The sequence below is a fragment of the Micromys minutus genome, assembly GCF_963924665.1.
Source record: "Micromys minutus genome assembly, chromosome: 10".
Lineage (NCBI taxonomy): Eukaryota > Metazoa > Chordata > Mammalia > Rodentia > Muridae > Micromys > Micromys minutus.
This window is the reverse complement of record NC_137979.1, coordinates 1,698,758-1,716,074: the sequence shown is the minus strand read 5'-3', so window position 1 is coordinate 1,716,074 and position 17,317 is coordinate 1,698,758.

Here is a 17,317-nt window from a genome sequence, read left to right as displayed (position 1 = left end):
CTGTTAAACCGTCTGCTCATCTCTCTCTTGTCTCTGGCCTAGATGTTGGCCATTTATTGCTTCTATAATAATTAATCCAGGGTTATTACTTTAATTTTACGTAAGTAACAAGGAATACATATGCTTTGATATTTTAATTTTCACCGAAGAGAATGAAGATGTTAATTTGAACTTGTTAAACAGCCAATAAAATTAGCCATCATAAAGTTTAATATTGTTGCCTTAAACTAATTAAGCCGTGTGTGTCTGAACTTTATTCATTTTTTTCCCCTCCCAGCAGATGGTCTTTCCTTCTGTCTATTTCCAGGCAGCAGCCAATACACCTTTAGGAATGTTTGTTACTAATTTGAGGGAAGCAGTGATTTAACAGGACACTCTGTGGTCGTTTGAATGACAAGAGATCTTGGTGTTTCCTCTCAACTACAGAAGACTGTGACACTTCACTTCTACAGTGTCATGGGTGTTGTATTTTATTTTACTAGTTTAACTTTGATTTTACATTCTCCCAAATGCCAAACACATTTTAAATAGCTTTTTAAGAGGGCACTGTCTCTTCCCCTCCTTGCCTTTCCCCCTCTCTCTTTCTCCACCCATGTCTCTTTCTCCACCCATGTCTCTTTCTCCACCCATGTCTCTTTCTCCACCCATCTCTCTCCACCCCTCTCTTTCTCCACCCCTCTCTCTTTCTCCACCCCTCTCTTTCTCCACCCATCTCTCTTTCTCCACCCCTCTCTCTTTCTCCACCCATCTCTTTCTCCACCCCTCTCTTTCTCCACCCCTCTCTCTTTCTCCACCCCTCTCTTTCTCCACCCATCTCTCTTTCTCCACCCCTCTCTGTTTCTCCACCCCTCTCTCTTTCTCCACCCCTCTCTCTTTCTCCACACCCCTCTCTTTCTCCACCCCTCTCTCTTTCTCCACCCCTCTCTTTCTCCACCCCTCTCTTTTTCTCCACCCCTCTCTTTCTCCACCCCTCTCTTTCTCCACCCCTCTCTCTCTTTCTCCACCCCTCTCTCTTTCTCCACCCCTCTCTCTTTCTCCACCCCTCTCTCTTTCTCCACCCATCTCTCTTTCTCCACCCCTCTCTCTTTCTCCACCCCTCTCTCTTTCTCCACCCCTCTCTTTCTCCACCCCTCTCTCTTTCTCTACCCCTCTCTCTTTCTCCACCCATCTCTTTCTCCACCCCTCTCTTTCTCCACCCATCTCTTTCTCCACCCCTCTCTTTCTCCACCCCTCTCTCTTTCTCCACCCCTCTCTCTTTCTCCACCCATCTCTCTCTCTTTTTGCTGCTATGAGGTTTATTCTCCTCTTCATTTTTTTTTTTTTTTTTGATGATTTTTGCCTTCCAGATGGTTACAATTAATTAACCTTCCTCAGCCTATACAGCATAAAATGGAAAGATCTCCATTTTAATGTTGATTAAACATATCAACTATGTTTTTTCCTTGAAAGAACTTGTAATGTGAGAAATGGGAATCTGAAATGTTTTGTAAGAAAGAGTGGATAAAACACATATGCTGTTCAAATGTAATGGGGGGTCATTTGGCAGGTTAGAGAGGTTTCTTCTCAATGATTCTCTCTCAGTGTGTGCTTTTAACTGGCAAATCATTCTGATTGGTAGAAGAGGTCTGTTTCACAGAACTAAAAATAGAATGCTGAGGTTTTAAAACATAGGTGGAAATGGGCAGTTATAAAGTATTTGTGAAAGAACTCTCAGTTGTTGTGAAGAAAAATGCTTCATAGTGAATAAATCTGGCCTGGAATAAAAGACAAACCACACTAAGGAAGCAAGTCACTTGGAAGCCACACAGTGTTGTTCGGAAGAGAAGAGGCTATAGCGCAGCTGATCTAGGTCTTCACTGACATTTGATACTGGAGGCTCTAAGTCGGCCTTGAACATCCCCAGACTGTCCCAAAAACACTGTCACACATTTCTATTGTACAGTTATTCTCGGTGCTTATTACTTCCAGAAAATTTTAGTTAACCAAACCCAGGTATTTAGGTCAGTCCTGCCTTTGGTCTATCAATAAAGAGACATAAGTAATGAGAATAAGAAGCTTAGAACATTGCGAATCCACCTCAACGGTGAAGACCATCAATCAGTCTCTCTGCACTGTTTTGATGATAACATGGGAATGTTAGCTCAGATGCAGGTTCCCAGGTCTCCAAAGCCTGTGTAACACAGTATTTTAGAGACACATCCAGACATCTGCACTTGTCATCTTGTTTTGCTTTGGTTTTTTTTTTTTTTTTTTTTTTTTTTTTTTTTTTTTTTTGTTGTTGTTTTTTCTGAAAATGTTCACACACATAAAGTTATCCATTCCACAGAGGACAGGGCTGAGATTTTTAAACTAAAGACAAAGCAGACATCTCTGAATCAGCACTTTTAAGAAGAGAGTAATGAGCTCCTGGAATGTTCTGTTGGGTTTTCACTTCTTGTTCTCTGTTACCAGGTGTTTGTGAGAGGAAAGAATATAAAAGAGTATGAAAAGAAAAAAAAAAAAAAGATACTATTATAAATAGAGCTGCTATGAACATTGTGGTGCATGTATCTTTGTTGTGTATTAAAGTGTTTCTGGGGTATATGCCCAGAAGTGGAATAGCTGTGTTTTCAGATAGTACTATGTCCAATTTTCTGAGGTATCGCCAGATTGACTTCCAGAGTGGTTGTATCAGTTTACAACCCCACCAACAGTGGAGAAGTGTTCCTCTTTCTCCGAAACCTCGCCAGCATCTGCTGTCATCTGAGTTTTGGATCTTGGCCAATCTGACTGGTGTGAGGTGGAATCTCAGGGTTGTTTTGATTTGCATTTCCCTGATGGCTAAGGATGTTGAGCACTTCCTCAGGTGTTTCTCAGCCATTCGATATTCCTCAACTTAGAACGTTTTGTTTAGCTCTGTAGCCCATTTTTAATAGGGTTGTTTGATTCTCTGGTGTCTAGCTTTTTAAGTTCTTTGTATACATTGGATATTAGGCCTCTATCTGATGTGGAGTTGGTAAAGATCTTTTCCCATTCTGTTGGCTGCCATTTTGTTTTCTTGACAATGTCCTTAGCCTTATAGAAACTTTGCAATCTCATTAAGTCCCATTTGTTAATCTTTGACCTTAGAGCTTGAGCCATTGGTGTTTTGTTCAGAAAATTTTCTCCTGTGCCTATGTGTTCTAAGGTTTTCCCTAGTTTCTCATTTAATAGTTTCAGTGTATCTGGTTTAATGTGGAGATCTTTGATCCACTTACACTTGAGCTTTGTACAAGGAGATAAGAACGGGTCTATTTTCATTCTTTTGCATGCTGAGTGCCAGTTGGACCAGCACCATTTGTTGAATAGGCTGTCTTTTTTCTATTGAATGTTTACGGCTCCTTTGTCAAAAATCAGGTGACCATATACGTGAGGGCTCATTTCTGGATCTTCTATTCTATTCCATTGATCCAGGTGCCTATTTCTGTACCAGTACCATGCAGTTTTCAGCACAATTGCTTTGTAGTATAGCTTGAGGTCAGGGATAGTGATTTCTGCAGATGTTTTCTTGTTGCTGAGGATGGATTTTGCTATTCTAGGTCTTTTGTTATTCCATATGAAATTGCACATTGATCTTTCCAACTCAATGAAGAACTGAGTTGGAATTTTGATGGGGATTGCATTGAATCTGTAGATGGCTTTTAGTAGGATGGCCATTTTTAAAATGTTGATCCTTCCAATCCATGAGCATGGTAGATCTTTCTATTTTCTGATATCTTCCTCGATTTCCTTCTTTAGAGGTTTGAAGTTCTTGTCATACAGGTCCTTCACTTGCTTAGTTAGAGTCACACCAAGGTATTTCATAGTTTTTGTGACAATTGTGAAGGGTATCTTTCCCCTAATTTCTTTCTCCACATGTTTGTCCTTTGAGTATAGGAAGGCTACTGATTTGTTTGAGTTAATTTTGTATCCAGCCACTTTGCTGAACTTGTTTATCAGCTGTAGGAGTTCTCTGGTGGAGTTTTTGGGGTCACTTAAGTACACTATCATGTCATCGGCAAAGAGTGATGTTTTTATCTCTTCCTTTCCGATTTGTATCCCCTTGATCTCCTTTTGCTGTCTAATTGCTCCAGCGAGGACTTCCAGTATTATGTTGAATAGGTAGGGGGAGAGTGGGCAACCTTGTCGAGTCCCTGATTTTAATAGTGGGATGCTAACCCCAGAGGCTCACACTGCCCCAGAAACAACTCACAGACAGTGTGAAGTACAAGAAAAATAGAAAACAAAACAAAACAAACAAAAAAAAAGAAGTCATGCTTAATCCTTACACACCAAAAACACATTGACAAATTCCAGGTTACACCCTGTATTACATATACTTTTTGCTCATTGTAAAAAAAAAAAAAATTGTATTGATTAATATTTTCTACAACATTCTTTTCTTTCTGTTAAACTCTCTAAAATGTTTTTCTAAAGTCTTGGACAACCAGGGGACTATTGCCTGCAAATTTTTCACTGCCTTATTTACCATGTGGAAAGAGTTTGGTTAAATTCTGTGTAGTAGAAACATTGTGCTTCTCCTTTAGATGTTTTGTGTACTATTGTTTTTTCTAGGAAACCCCATTGTGGTTTTTATTGTTTCTATGTGCCCTTTTACCAATAAAAGATGGTCTATGGGAAAAAAAAAGAAAGAAAAAAATGATACAAGAAACTGGCTGTGTTCAGCGTTCTAATAGTCCAAAGAGTGGGTTCATTATGAACAAGAAATGAGTGGCGCTTAGACAAGCATGTTGGGAACGTTGGGAGTGCAGTGAGATTAGGGCTGATTTTTATTTTATTTTATTTTGTTGTGTAGGGAATAGTGAGGCAGCAGCATATTCTGCTGCTCAGAGTGCACAGCAGAGGCTCAAGTAGACAGGGCTATTGAACGGACTGCCGTGGAGAGGATGAGCTGTTAGAAATGGCAATGCAGTTTTGTTTGTGTGTATAAAAAGAGTTCCCCGTGCAAACCTGTATTCCGTTGAGAGCAAAGGACTAGTTCCTAGTTACAGAATCAGAATGAAATGGCTGCAGGTAGAAAAACTTTTCTGTGAGCAGGTTATGAAATCTTCAAGTGTTGTCATGCTTACAATCTTATAGAGCAGGGGTGGACCATGGCTGCTTTTTTGATTTTTTTTTTCTTTGTCCTCTAGATATTTTTTGTGCTGCTGAGCTGGTATCCTTCTGAAGCTACTGTTGTTTGACTCTGTAACCTGAGAATGTTTGTTTGAAATTTGATTGTGTTCTAGGGAGACTCTGCCAGGATCCCCACCTTAGCCAAACTTAAACTTTAATTATAAGGAGTCCACCTGTCTGTCAGCCTCTCAAAGCCACCCTTCTGACACCGGCTGTCAGTGTAGCTAGTGGGCAGTGTAATTGCTGGTTAGTGTACATGTCACCACAGAAAGAGGAACAGAATAAAAATCACAAAAATAAATTTTCCTTCTTCTGTCCCCAATAACCCAGAGTCCCTGGCAACTCACAGTCTTGTTACTCTTTTCATAGAGATCAAGACCAAATCATGCTTTCTTTTTATCTGCTCACAAGCAACGAATGCCCACTGTGTGACAGGTACCATCCAAGATATTGGAACTGTGGGTTGGGTGACAGAAATTGTCACGGTAAGATGTGAAGGGACAGATATTTCTAGGGATATTATTTTTACCTTCTCATTCAGAACAAATAAGTCCATCTTATCTTAGGGTACAGGTTTTTGATAAGTTTCCATGTTCTCGTTGGGAATGCCAGTCACCACTGCTCTTGTTTCTGATGGCCTCGTGCATGTGTGAAGTTCTCCGTCTCTCAGAATCCTCCTCCTCTCATTTCTTACAGCATGTGGAACTCACTGAGGTCCTCATTTCCCAGGGCACTATTTTCCATCTTCTGCATGAAAAAAATATCACATCTTTACTTGCTCTGGGTTTCCTCCACTGGTTCTTTGGAATTTCACTTGGAGTGCTCCTTATGTGAAGAATCCTATTCCATCCTCTGATGGAATTTTACCCCCCTGTCAATCACATTGTCCCCCAACTTTTCTCTTTATAATCTTAAAACTGAATAGCTTCATAATTGTGTTTGCTATTATTTTTTTATTCTAGACTCTAAGGTTTGTGGGAATAAGAAAAAAATGGTTGAGTTATTTGACTATGCTAACTCTAACACTGAAAGGAAAAGATGACGGGCACCAATGAAAGGAAAAGTCACAGGGCACCAATGTTGTGAAAAGATGATGTCCCGGGTTTCAGCACCAATGTTAGGGGAAGGATGAAGAGAGTGGGGGCATATGGCCCATGGAGGCACGGTGAGGCCTGGGGGCAAGGGAGATGCCTCTGGGGGACCCATGTTGGGAATCCCTTCCCCCTGTGGGACCAGCCACACAACAATATAGTACAGAATAGAGTTTATTCAGGTCATGGGGGAGTTAAGAGGGTGGTAGAGGCAGAGAGAGAAAGAGGGAGAGAGAGAGAGAAGAATAGAGGAGTAGGGGCCGGCCATGAGCACATGGAGGGAGAGGGGGGAAGGGAAGGGAAGAGGAGGGGTAGGGGTGGGAGAGCAAGGCTGTAAGAGGCCAAGAGAGGCAAGAGAGAGAGGAGAGGGCAAGCAGCCCCTTTTTTGGTGTCAGGTCACTGAGGTGGAGTGTACCTGGCTACTGCCAGGTAATTGAGGGGTGGGGTTTACAGAATCCCAACAAACACTACATAACTTATAATGGATACTTAGTGCATACTTTTATTTGTTAACTGGATGAGTAAATATGAGGTGATATATGCAATAATTGAGCAGGCATCTAGAAGAATAAATAAAGCCTGGCATGTCTTCAGGATGAGAAATCATCAACCATAAGCTAAATGCTATTGATTATGATCACAAAAATTGCTGATGCTTAAGAGAAAGCTTTAATGAACTTTCATCCCATGGAAATTGTTTTGGATGCAAAACAAATTGTGAGAAAATAAAATAGGAATGTTCAAGGAAAGAATATTTACTTAAAGAATAAACAAGACAATCTGCAGTTGCTTCTTGCATTTCATCAACCGATATAGAATCTTTTGTGATGTGAATTAACATTTCTCTGCCTTGTTCAGGAGTTTCAACACTTTTCATGATGATAAGAATTAGTATTAAATTTAGCCCATCTTTATTTTTATTGGTGCAGCTTTTCAATATATCAGCAATATATATATATATCAGCAATAGTCAGTCAAATTACATTCTCACCACATCTGTTTTAGGATTTCATGGCCACTAGCCCTTAAATGGATAATGGTCTTTATTACTTTTGTTGTTCCCCAGTTTATGTCTGTTACACGTCCTTAAGGTAGCTGTGTTAGTTAGTTCTGTGTCAACTGGATACAAGCTAGAGTCATTTGAGAAGATGGACTCTCAATTGAGAAAAGGCCTCTACAACACAGACGTCTGTCTTCATGTTATTGATTAATAGTTGGTAGAAGGATATCTGAAAACCCACAGCACTGTGAGTGGTGGCAACTGTAGGCAGATGGTCCTGAATTTGAAAAGTTAGCAAGCTGAGAAAGCCTTGAAAAAGAAGCTAGTAAGCAGTACTATTTTGTGGCTTTAGCTTCAATTCCTGCCTTAAAGTTTCTGCCTTGCTCTGACTTCCATACTTGATGGACTGTGGGAGAAACATAGGAGCTAAAACAAACCCTTTCCTTCCCATGGTGTTTTAGCACAATGAAACCCTAACCAGGACAGTAGCTTTCTCGGAAGGTTATAATCTAACATCTTTGAAATCAGACTAATAAGCAGTCCTCAAAATAAAGCCAGAACCATAAATTCTTAACATTATTGTTTAAACAGTGGACCAAAGCATATACATCATACAATAACGTCACATTCACTAGGATTATTAGCCTTAGTTATTGGACATACAGGATATTAGCAAATATTGATAGCCATAGAAAGCAAACCAAGCCACACCCCACTCAAATCAATAAAAAAAAACCTTAAAAAAACAAATGTACTCAGGTTGACAATGTGGGAAACCATTGATTGCTGAAGGCATTTATATATGACATAGGTATTGTCAATTCTGAAAACTTAAAAAGCATTCCATTGACCAAATTACCTGAGTGTTCTCTGCATGACTTGATTCACTTGTAAGTAGAGAGGGTGGCATATCAGAAAGTTGTGGAATAGGAAACTTGGTTTAATTATTTTAAGATTTTATTATTTATTCGGAAAGAGAGCAGCACATGTCACCTGTTCTCACTTCATTTCTGTCACTGTAACAAGATTCTTGGGACAAATGCAATTTGGGGAAAGAAGTTTATTTTATCTTTCAATTTCAGGTTCATTCCCAACACTGAAAAAAGTCAAGGCAAGAACTTTAACTATCTAGACACATCACATTCATAGTCAAGACCAGAGAGAAATAAATGCACACATGCTTGCTTGTTTGTACTCAGCTCCATTTGCCCACTTTTATAGAGTTCATGAATGCCTAGTGAATTGTGCCACCCACAGTGGGCTTCCAGTGTAAATAATTTTTCATAGAAAACACTTTTTCTGAGGTGATTCTTCATTGTTTCAAGTGGACAGTTTTAACTAACCTTCAAATGACCTAACCACTGAGATAGACAAAGTAGGTATCAGATAATAGAACTGTTATTATGGAGCCAACAAGGGTGTGAATTACCAGAAAAGAGCTGAGAGAAAGCAAACTTTGGACAGGTATTGAAGATGTGACAGTCTGTGAATTTGTGATGACAAAACAGATCTCTGATTTGAACTTACATTTAATGGAATCAATTAGTATCAGACGTATGCAAGTGACATCACTGGTTTCCATAAGAAATTACTGCTTGAAAATACAATGGGGGAGGTTGTGAGCAAACGTAGCTTGAATAATAACTAGATGACTAATTTCAAGTATGCTTAGTTTTAAAAATGAGGCCCCTTTTAGACTGATATTTCAAACTCAATTGCTACACAATTCTCTCCTGTGGGGTTCTCAGTTTGTGTATTTTTTACAATGTGTGGCTGCATTGTGTATATCATTTTTATTTTGAGTTTCTCACTTAATTCTCTGCCATAAACTTCTTCTTTGTTTCTGTATACTTAAAATAATTTTAGCAGCATAAAAGTCCATCATGTTGATCTATTGCCATTCACTGAACTGCTGAGTTACCATTCATATTTAGAGTATTTCCTTTATTTTATTCTTAGTAGGCTGCATTAAATATTGCTGTGCATATTTCATTAATTTTTCCATTCAATTATTTTAGAGAACATAGCCATGGATATAGATTTATTGCATTTAAGGATAGACATAGTTCTTGCCATTTTACTATTCAGATGTTGAGATTCTGTCAATATTGTTGGGATTCTGTAAACCCCACCCCTCACTTACCTGGAAATAGCCAGGTATGCTCTGCCCCAGTGACACTATTAAGGGACTGCTTGCCCCCTCCTCTCTCTCTCTTGCCTCTCTTGTTTTGTTGCTCTCTCTTGTTCTCCCTTCTTACTTCTCCTCTTCCCTCCCCCTCCTCCACATGCTCATGGCTGGCCTCTACTCCTCTATTCCTCTGTTCTCTCTCTCTCTCTCTCTCTCTCTCTCTCTCTCTCTCTCTCTCTCTCTCTCTCTCTCTCTCTCTCTGCTCTACTCTCTTCTTAACTTTCCCATGACTTGAATTAACTCTATTCTATACTATACCTTGTGTGACTGGTCCTCAGGGGGAAGGGATTCCCAACATGAGCCCCTCAGAGGCATCTCCCTTGCCCCCAGGCCTCGACTCACCATGGGCCAGTTCCCCCCCACCCCACTATTTTCATCCTTTCCTAACATTGATACCAAAACCTGGGGATTCACCTTTTAACAACATTGGTGTCCTGTGACTCTTAACAACATCCCGTGTGAGAAGATTAGATTTCCTCACAACTGGATATTTCTTTTTCCTTTCATTGGTGCCTTGACTCCAGAAATGCAGGTTTGAATCCAGATGCTCACTAGCTCAGGCTTCAGAGACCTGGTAAGCTTCCTCCCCACATTGGACACTCACTAACCCAAGCTGCAGAGACCTCATAAGCTCCCTCCCCACATTGGTCAGAGTAAGCATCAATGCAGTCCCAGAGAAGAGTTCCTGAGCTTGGAGCTACCCCCTGAGGACAGATGATTTTACTGACTCTCATTCTAGGACTTTTGCCCATGGGACTTTGCCCTCCCCCACTTCATCCTTTTCTAACATTGGTGCCGAAACCCGGGACATCATCTTTTAACAACATTGGTGCCCTGTGACTTTTAACAACAAATGTAGCTTTCCTACAAGTAAAGCCAGTGGACATTTTCTTTGCCAAGAATAGGTTTAGCCATTAGAAATTCTTATAGCGCTGTGAGTAACCAAGGTGCACAGAGGGCTAAGCAGAGGACTCAAAAAACACTTTCCTGTGGCCCACGGTGGGTCTGGACCTCTGGCATAGGGATTCAGGATCTACCCAGAAATCCAGGGCTCTCAGAATAGACACAAAAGCCCACAGTAAGGCACAGGCCCTTCTCAGTGGGAGCCAGGGTTTGCCCAGGAAAGGCAGTGCTAGAAGTTCAGTTCTACAGACCCTCTTATACCTGGACCAAAGGGGAGCCTGGCACATAGACCCAGTGAGAGCACACTGGGAGTTCTCAGAGAACAGAAAGTACTGTGCTATCTGAAAAAGGGTCTGTTTTGGCCTAATGAAAGAGCCAGGTCCCTGCCAGTAGTATTCAGGACCTGTAGGCACAGGGCTGAGCTCCCAGAACAGCCTCACAAGAGCTCCCATACCTGAGTCCACAAAGACAGAGCTGAGTCACTATAACCATAATTCACTGCTTGCCCACTAAGAACCAAACACTCAAAATATGTTTTCTTCCTGAGCCCAAACAAAGACCCTACAAGAAAAGAGAACTTCAGACCAATCTCGCTTAGGAACATTGATGCAAAAATACTCAACAAAATTCTTGCAAACCGAATCCAAGAACACATCAAAATGATCATTCACCATTATCAAGTAGGCTTCATCCCTGGGATGCAGGGATAGTTTAATATATGGAAATCTATCAATGTAATCTATCATATAAACAAACTCAAAGAAAAAACCACATGGTCATCCCACTAGATGCTGAGAAAGCATTTGACAAAATTCAACACCCCTTCATGTTAAAAGTCTTAGAAAGAACAGGAATTCAAGGCACATACCTAAACATAATAAAAGCAATATAAAGCAAACCAACAGCCACAGTGAGAAACTAGAAGCAATCCCACTGAAATCAGGGACAAGAAAAGGCTGCCCGCTCTCCCCCTACTTATTCAATATAGTACTGGAAGTCCTGGCCAGAGCAATTAGACAGCAAAAGAAAATCAAAGGGATACAAATGACAAAGGAAGAGGTAAAAATATCACTACTTGCAGATGACATGATAGTGTACTTAAGTGACCCCAAAAATTCCACCAGAGAACTTTTACAGCTGATAAACAACTTCAGCATAGTGGCTGGAAATAAAATTAACTCAAAGAAATCAGTAGCCTTCCTCTACTAAAAGGACAAACATGCTTAGAAAGAAATTAGGGAAAAGATACTTTTCACAATAGTCACAAACAATATGAAATACCTAACTAAGCAAGTGAAGGACCTGTATGACAAGAACCTCAAATATCTGAAGAAGGAAATTGAAGAAGATCTCAGAAGATGGAAAGATCTCCTATGCACAAGGATCTGAAGAATCAACATTGTAAAAATGGCCATCTTACCGAAAGCAATCTACAGATTCAATGTAATCCCCATTAAAATTCCAACTCAGCTCTTCATAGTGCTAGAAAGAGCAATTTGCAAATTTATCTGGAATAACAAAAAACCTAGAATATCGAAATCCACCCTCAACAACAATAAAACTTCTGCAGAAATCACCATCCCTGACATCAAGCTATAATACAAGGCAATTGTGCTGAAAACTGCATGGTATTGGTACAGAGATAGGCAGGTTGATAATTGAAACAGAATAGAAGATCCAGAAATGAGCCCTCACATATATGGTCACCTGATTTTTGACAAAGGAGCCGTAAATATTCAATGGAAAAAGGACAGCCTATTCAACAAATGGTGTTGGTTCAACTAGCACTCACCATGCAGAAGAATGAAAATAGACCCTTTCTTATGTCCTTTCAAATCTCAAGTGCAAGTGGATCAAAAATCTCCACATAAAACCAGGTACACTGAAACTATTAGAAGAGAAAGTAGGGAAAACCTTAGAACACATAGGCACAGGGGAAATTTTCCTGAACAAAACACCAATGGCTTGTGCTCTCAGACTAAAGATCCAGAAATGAGACTTAATGAGATTGCAAAGTTTCTGTAAGGCTAAGGGCACTGTCAAGAAAACAAAATGGCAACCAACAGATTGGGAAAAGATTTTTATGAACTCCACATATGATAGAGGTCTAATAGCCAATATATACAAAGAACTCAAGATGTTAGACTCCAGAGAATCAAACAATCCTATTAAAAAATGGGTACAGAGCTAAACAAAAAATTCTCAATTGAGTAATAGCAAATGGCTGAGAAGCATTTAAGGAATTGCTTGACATCCCTAGTCATTAATGAAATGCAAATCAAAACAACCCTGAGATTCCACCTCACACCAGTCAGAATGGCTAAGATCAAAAACTTAGATAAGAGCCGATTCTGGTGAAGATTCAAAGAAAGAGAAACACTCCTCCACTGTTGGTGGGATTATAAGCTGGTACAATCACTTTGGAAATCAGTCTAGCAATTCCTCAGTAAATTGAACATAGTCCTACCCAAAGACCCAATTATCCCACTTCTGGGCATATACCCCAGAGATGCTCCAACATACAATAAGGACACATGCACCACAGTGTTCATAACAGCCCTAGTTATAATAGCCAGAAGCTTGAAAGAACCCAGATGTCCTTCAGTAGATGAATGGATACAAAAATTGTGGTGTATTTACACAATGGAATACTACTCAGGTATCAGAAACTATGACTTTATGAATTTCTTAGGAAAATGGATGTATCTAGAGAATACCATCCTGAGTGTGGTCACCCAGTCACAAAAGAGCAGAAATAATATGCAGTCACTGATAATTGGATACTAGCCCCAGAAAGCTCTGAATACCCCAGAAACAACTGGCAGGCCATATGAAGCTCAAGAATAACAAAGGCCAAATAGTGAAAACCTCAGTTCTTCTTAGGAAAAAAAAAGTGTATAGCGCCCTCTCAGAATGTGGTACACCTAGACCTTAAATTGTTAAAAATCCAAGAGCTAGGAATATGGCCTTTTGGCAATTTTTGGTGTTCAAAGATCATTGTGTTTAATCTATACACACCAAGAAAACTTTGACTATTTCCATATTACAATCTGTTCTACACGTACTTTATGCTTATGGTAATTATTGGGATTTCAGTGCATGCTATGAAACCTCTAAAAGAATTACCAAAATGCTTTTAAAAATCTGTATATGTATTGCTCTTCTTTAAATAAAGTTGTAAGTAAAAGAAAAGAAATGCTTACATTAATTTTTAATGTTTAAGCTTAATACTGATTTGCCTAGGATTTTTCTCTTATTTGTAAATAGTTCTTTTATTAATTTTAACTGTAAAGTATAGGTTATTCTTATGTGGTGGTTCTTTTGTTTTGTTTTGTGTTGTTTTTATTTTTGAAGCAGGGTTTCTCTTTATAGCACTGGCTCTCCTGAAACTTGCTCTCTAGTCTGGCCTCAAATCCAGAGATGTACCTAGCTCTGTCTCCAAACAGCTGGGACTGAAGGGTTGAGCCACCATGACCAGCTATTTACTGTTTTGACAAAAACAAAAAAAAAATCAAATATTTGTTTTTTTTCAAGTAATAAAAATTATTGAATGCATATGAGATTTTTATGTAAATATCAAGAAAAATGCTATCATAGAACCAAATCAAGAGAATGTTTCTGCTCTCTTTTTGTCTGTCTGCTTCTGTTTGTCTCTCTGTTATCTGTGTATCCATCTATGTATCTATCATGTATGTATGTGTGTATGTATGAATGTATGTATGTGTGTGTGTATGTATGTATGTATGTATGTGTGTGTATGTATGTATTTGTGTGTGTATATGTATGTATGTGTGTATGTATGTATGTATGTATGTATGTGTGTGTGTATGTATGTATGTATGTATGTATGTATGTATGTATGTATCTATCTATCTATCTATCCATCTCTCATCCATCTATCATCTTTCTTTTCTATTCTAAATCCTATCTATTTAAGTATGGCACTTACAGTTGTGTCAGGTTCTGATAGTAAGAACTTGGTCTGCTTATTTGGATTCTTCACTATTCTGGCCACTAAAACAAAATAAATTCAATATTCTTTTATAGGTAAATATATGTATACTTGAGAACATAATCATGTCTGATGCTTGGCTGATGACTGATACACTGAAACAAAATATGCTTAAGCGTAGATACAGTAGTCTGAGGTCTACTGTAGTTTTTAAGGATAGATGCATTATCTGAGGTTTGTTGTAGGTTTGTTTTTTTAAGAATTGGGCATGTATAATAAATTTACCTATATTCAGTTCAATAAATACTATAAAAACAACATATTGATTTCTAAAAGGATATTAAAATGAACTGAGCTGTGATTCAACTTTAAAGAATCTTTTCATATGGCCAGAGGGGATAAGTGATATAGGCCAATAGCAGCGCTATCTGGAGCTTTGAGGGAATTCTCTTACTGCAGAATAAATAAAAATTGAATATAGAAGAAAAGAGACTTGCTTTACTCAGGTGGAAGGCAAACAAGCATTGTTTATAAGTAATGACAGTGTTCTGGTAGAAAGGACTAAAGTTGGGAGGAGGGTTTTCCAAGAAGAAAGGACAAGAAATAAGACATGGTGCCAACATGTGTGAAGATGGGAGATCGAGAAAGAGGGTTTGTATTCACTTGAACATCTCCCTAGCCACAAGATATAAACCTAAGAAGTGTGGTCCTTGCTTTAAGAATAAAGATGTTTTAGAAGAAGATCTTCAAGATTGAAGAAATCTCTACCTTATTATGAACATTTCAACACGCATTTGGAGGTAGCCAGTTTTCTGCCCTCATACAATCTCCTCAGGAATGCTCTGTAAATTATAGACAGGAGAAACACAAGACTAAACACACGATCCTGGATTAAAGCCATGGTACTCAGGGTTCCTGGTGTGAGTAAATCTAGCACTTTGGGGTTCAGCTTACTGACATAAAAATTGGGGAGGATAGACTCTGTGTATATAAAGGTTCTTTCAGTTTGCACATCTGAAAAATCCATATCATGTGAAAGGTGATCTTGATGGTAAGGTTAATGACAAAGAACAACACAAAGGAACGCACATGTAGCCATTACCCTAAGCTTGTAAAGCCAGGACCATGATGTTCCACTCTCAACTTCACAGATGGCCTGAGCCATAGAGATCTTATATCAACCAAGAGCACAGACAATCATTAGCAGCAGAGCCAGAGACTGGATCCAAGAAGTCACTGAGAATTCCTATGGGAAGTACCACCAGGCACTTTCTTCTCCAGATTCCAGGCGAGGGGACATCTGTAGAACTAAATTCTGCTTCTAGAACACAAAGATCTCTCTGTGTAAGAAAGATTTGATGGCTGTGGGATAACACCAGTGTCGGTGTCATTCTCCCAACCTCAACATTTTGCTGTGGAGTGGAAGGTTAGTTATACCCGGTTAAAGAGCATGAAGCCTTCCCTGCCTCTATCTGTGTTTGGAAGTGTAGGATAAATAGTACCTATTCTATTGTGGTGGTGTTGATTTGAGTTAAGGAGTTTACTTGTTATTTTGATCATTGTGACCATGTGATCCAACCCTGCCATGTACTTTTATTTGTTTTCCTATTAATTTTCCTTTTGTTTTTTGTAGTTCCTTGATCATGTTTGGATTCAGTGTTTTGACCCATTCATTCCCTTTGAGAAATAATTTTCCACACAAAATTCCCATGACTGTCTCTCTTACTGCAGTGTTTGGAAAAGACAAATAGACAGACAGAAAGACTTTCTATTGTTCAATACATTCACATGACTAGGAAGTAAATTATATATATATTGTGTGTATGTGTGTTTGTGTATGTGTGTATATATTTGTGTGTGCGTGTGCTTTATAATCCTTAAGCTGCACACAAATAAAAAGGTTTTTTCTATTATAAATAAAAAATATTTGTATGAACTTAACCTTTACACTCTAAGGGAACAATAACTGAATCTTCTGTTGAACAAATTCTGGTCAATGGCCATGATCACAGATTTGATAATATCCAGACTAGGGCTTCAATCAATCGCTTTATTTGTAAATCTCTGTATGTCATAAACAACATGGAATTCGAATGCACACATATCTCTTAAGCTACTTGTAAATCTTAAATGGGATAATGCATGGAAATGGCTGAGGTCAGCTGCACAGTGATCGCTTCTGTAGGAATGATCATAATAGAAACAACTCATCAAAGCAAAAAGCCAAGGAAGCAATGAAAGATCTAAACAAACTACCCAGCATGTATCCCAATCTTACATATATCATCCCTATGCACACAGAACATTCAAGATCATTTTTGCAAAGAAGAAGAAGATGATGATGATGAAGAAGAAGAAGATGATGATGAAGATGAAGAAGAAGTAGAAGATGATGATGATGATGATGATGAAGAAGAAGAAGATGATGATAAAGAAGAAGAAGAAGAAGAAGAAGAAGAAGAAGAAGAAGAAGAAGAAGAAGAAGAAGAAGAAGAAGAAGAAGAAGAAGAAGAAGAAGAAGAAGAGGAGGAGCCCATCCTCCATATGTAGATTATTCTTTTGCTCCTTCACATGTTGGATTGTATTCTAAGCTAATTATCACATGTTAGATTGTATTCTAAGCTAATTATCACATGTTAGTTTGTATTCTAAGCTAATTATCTGGAGTTAAAGGAAGAAATGTCTATAAGTATAGTTGTTGAAGTGATGATTACAGAGACTCCAAGTATCTAGGCTCATTCTAGGAGAGTTTTAACACAGAGAAATTTCTTTTTAAATGTGATGGGATATTATTTGACAGAATATTAAGAAGTTTGCAGCAAATGCAAAGCCAAATAACAATTGTAATACCATTAAAAGATAATAAAAGTGTAAATCACATACAATGAACTTTCCCAGCTAAAGATGAACTTAAAACATTAACAACAAAATCAATCTTAGAATGGAATGCCGCATGCCTGATTATGTATTTGTGCTATCCTTAGATGTAGGCTGAATTTGTTTTCTATATTTTGGTTTAATTTCACCCTACGTGGATCATTCTTCACTGA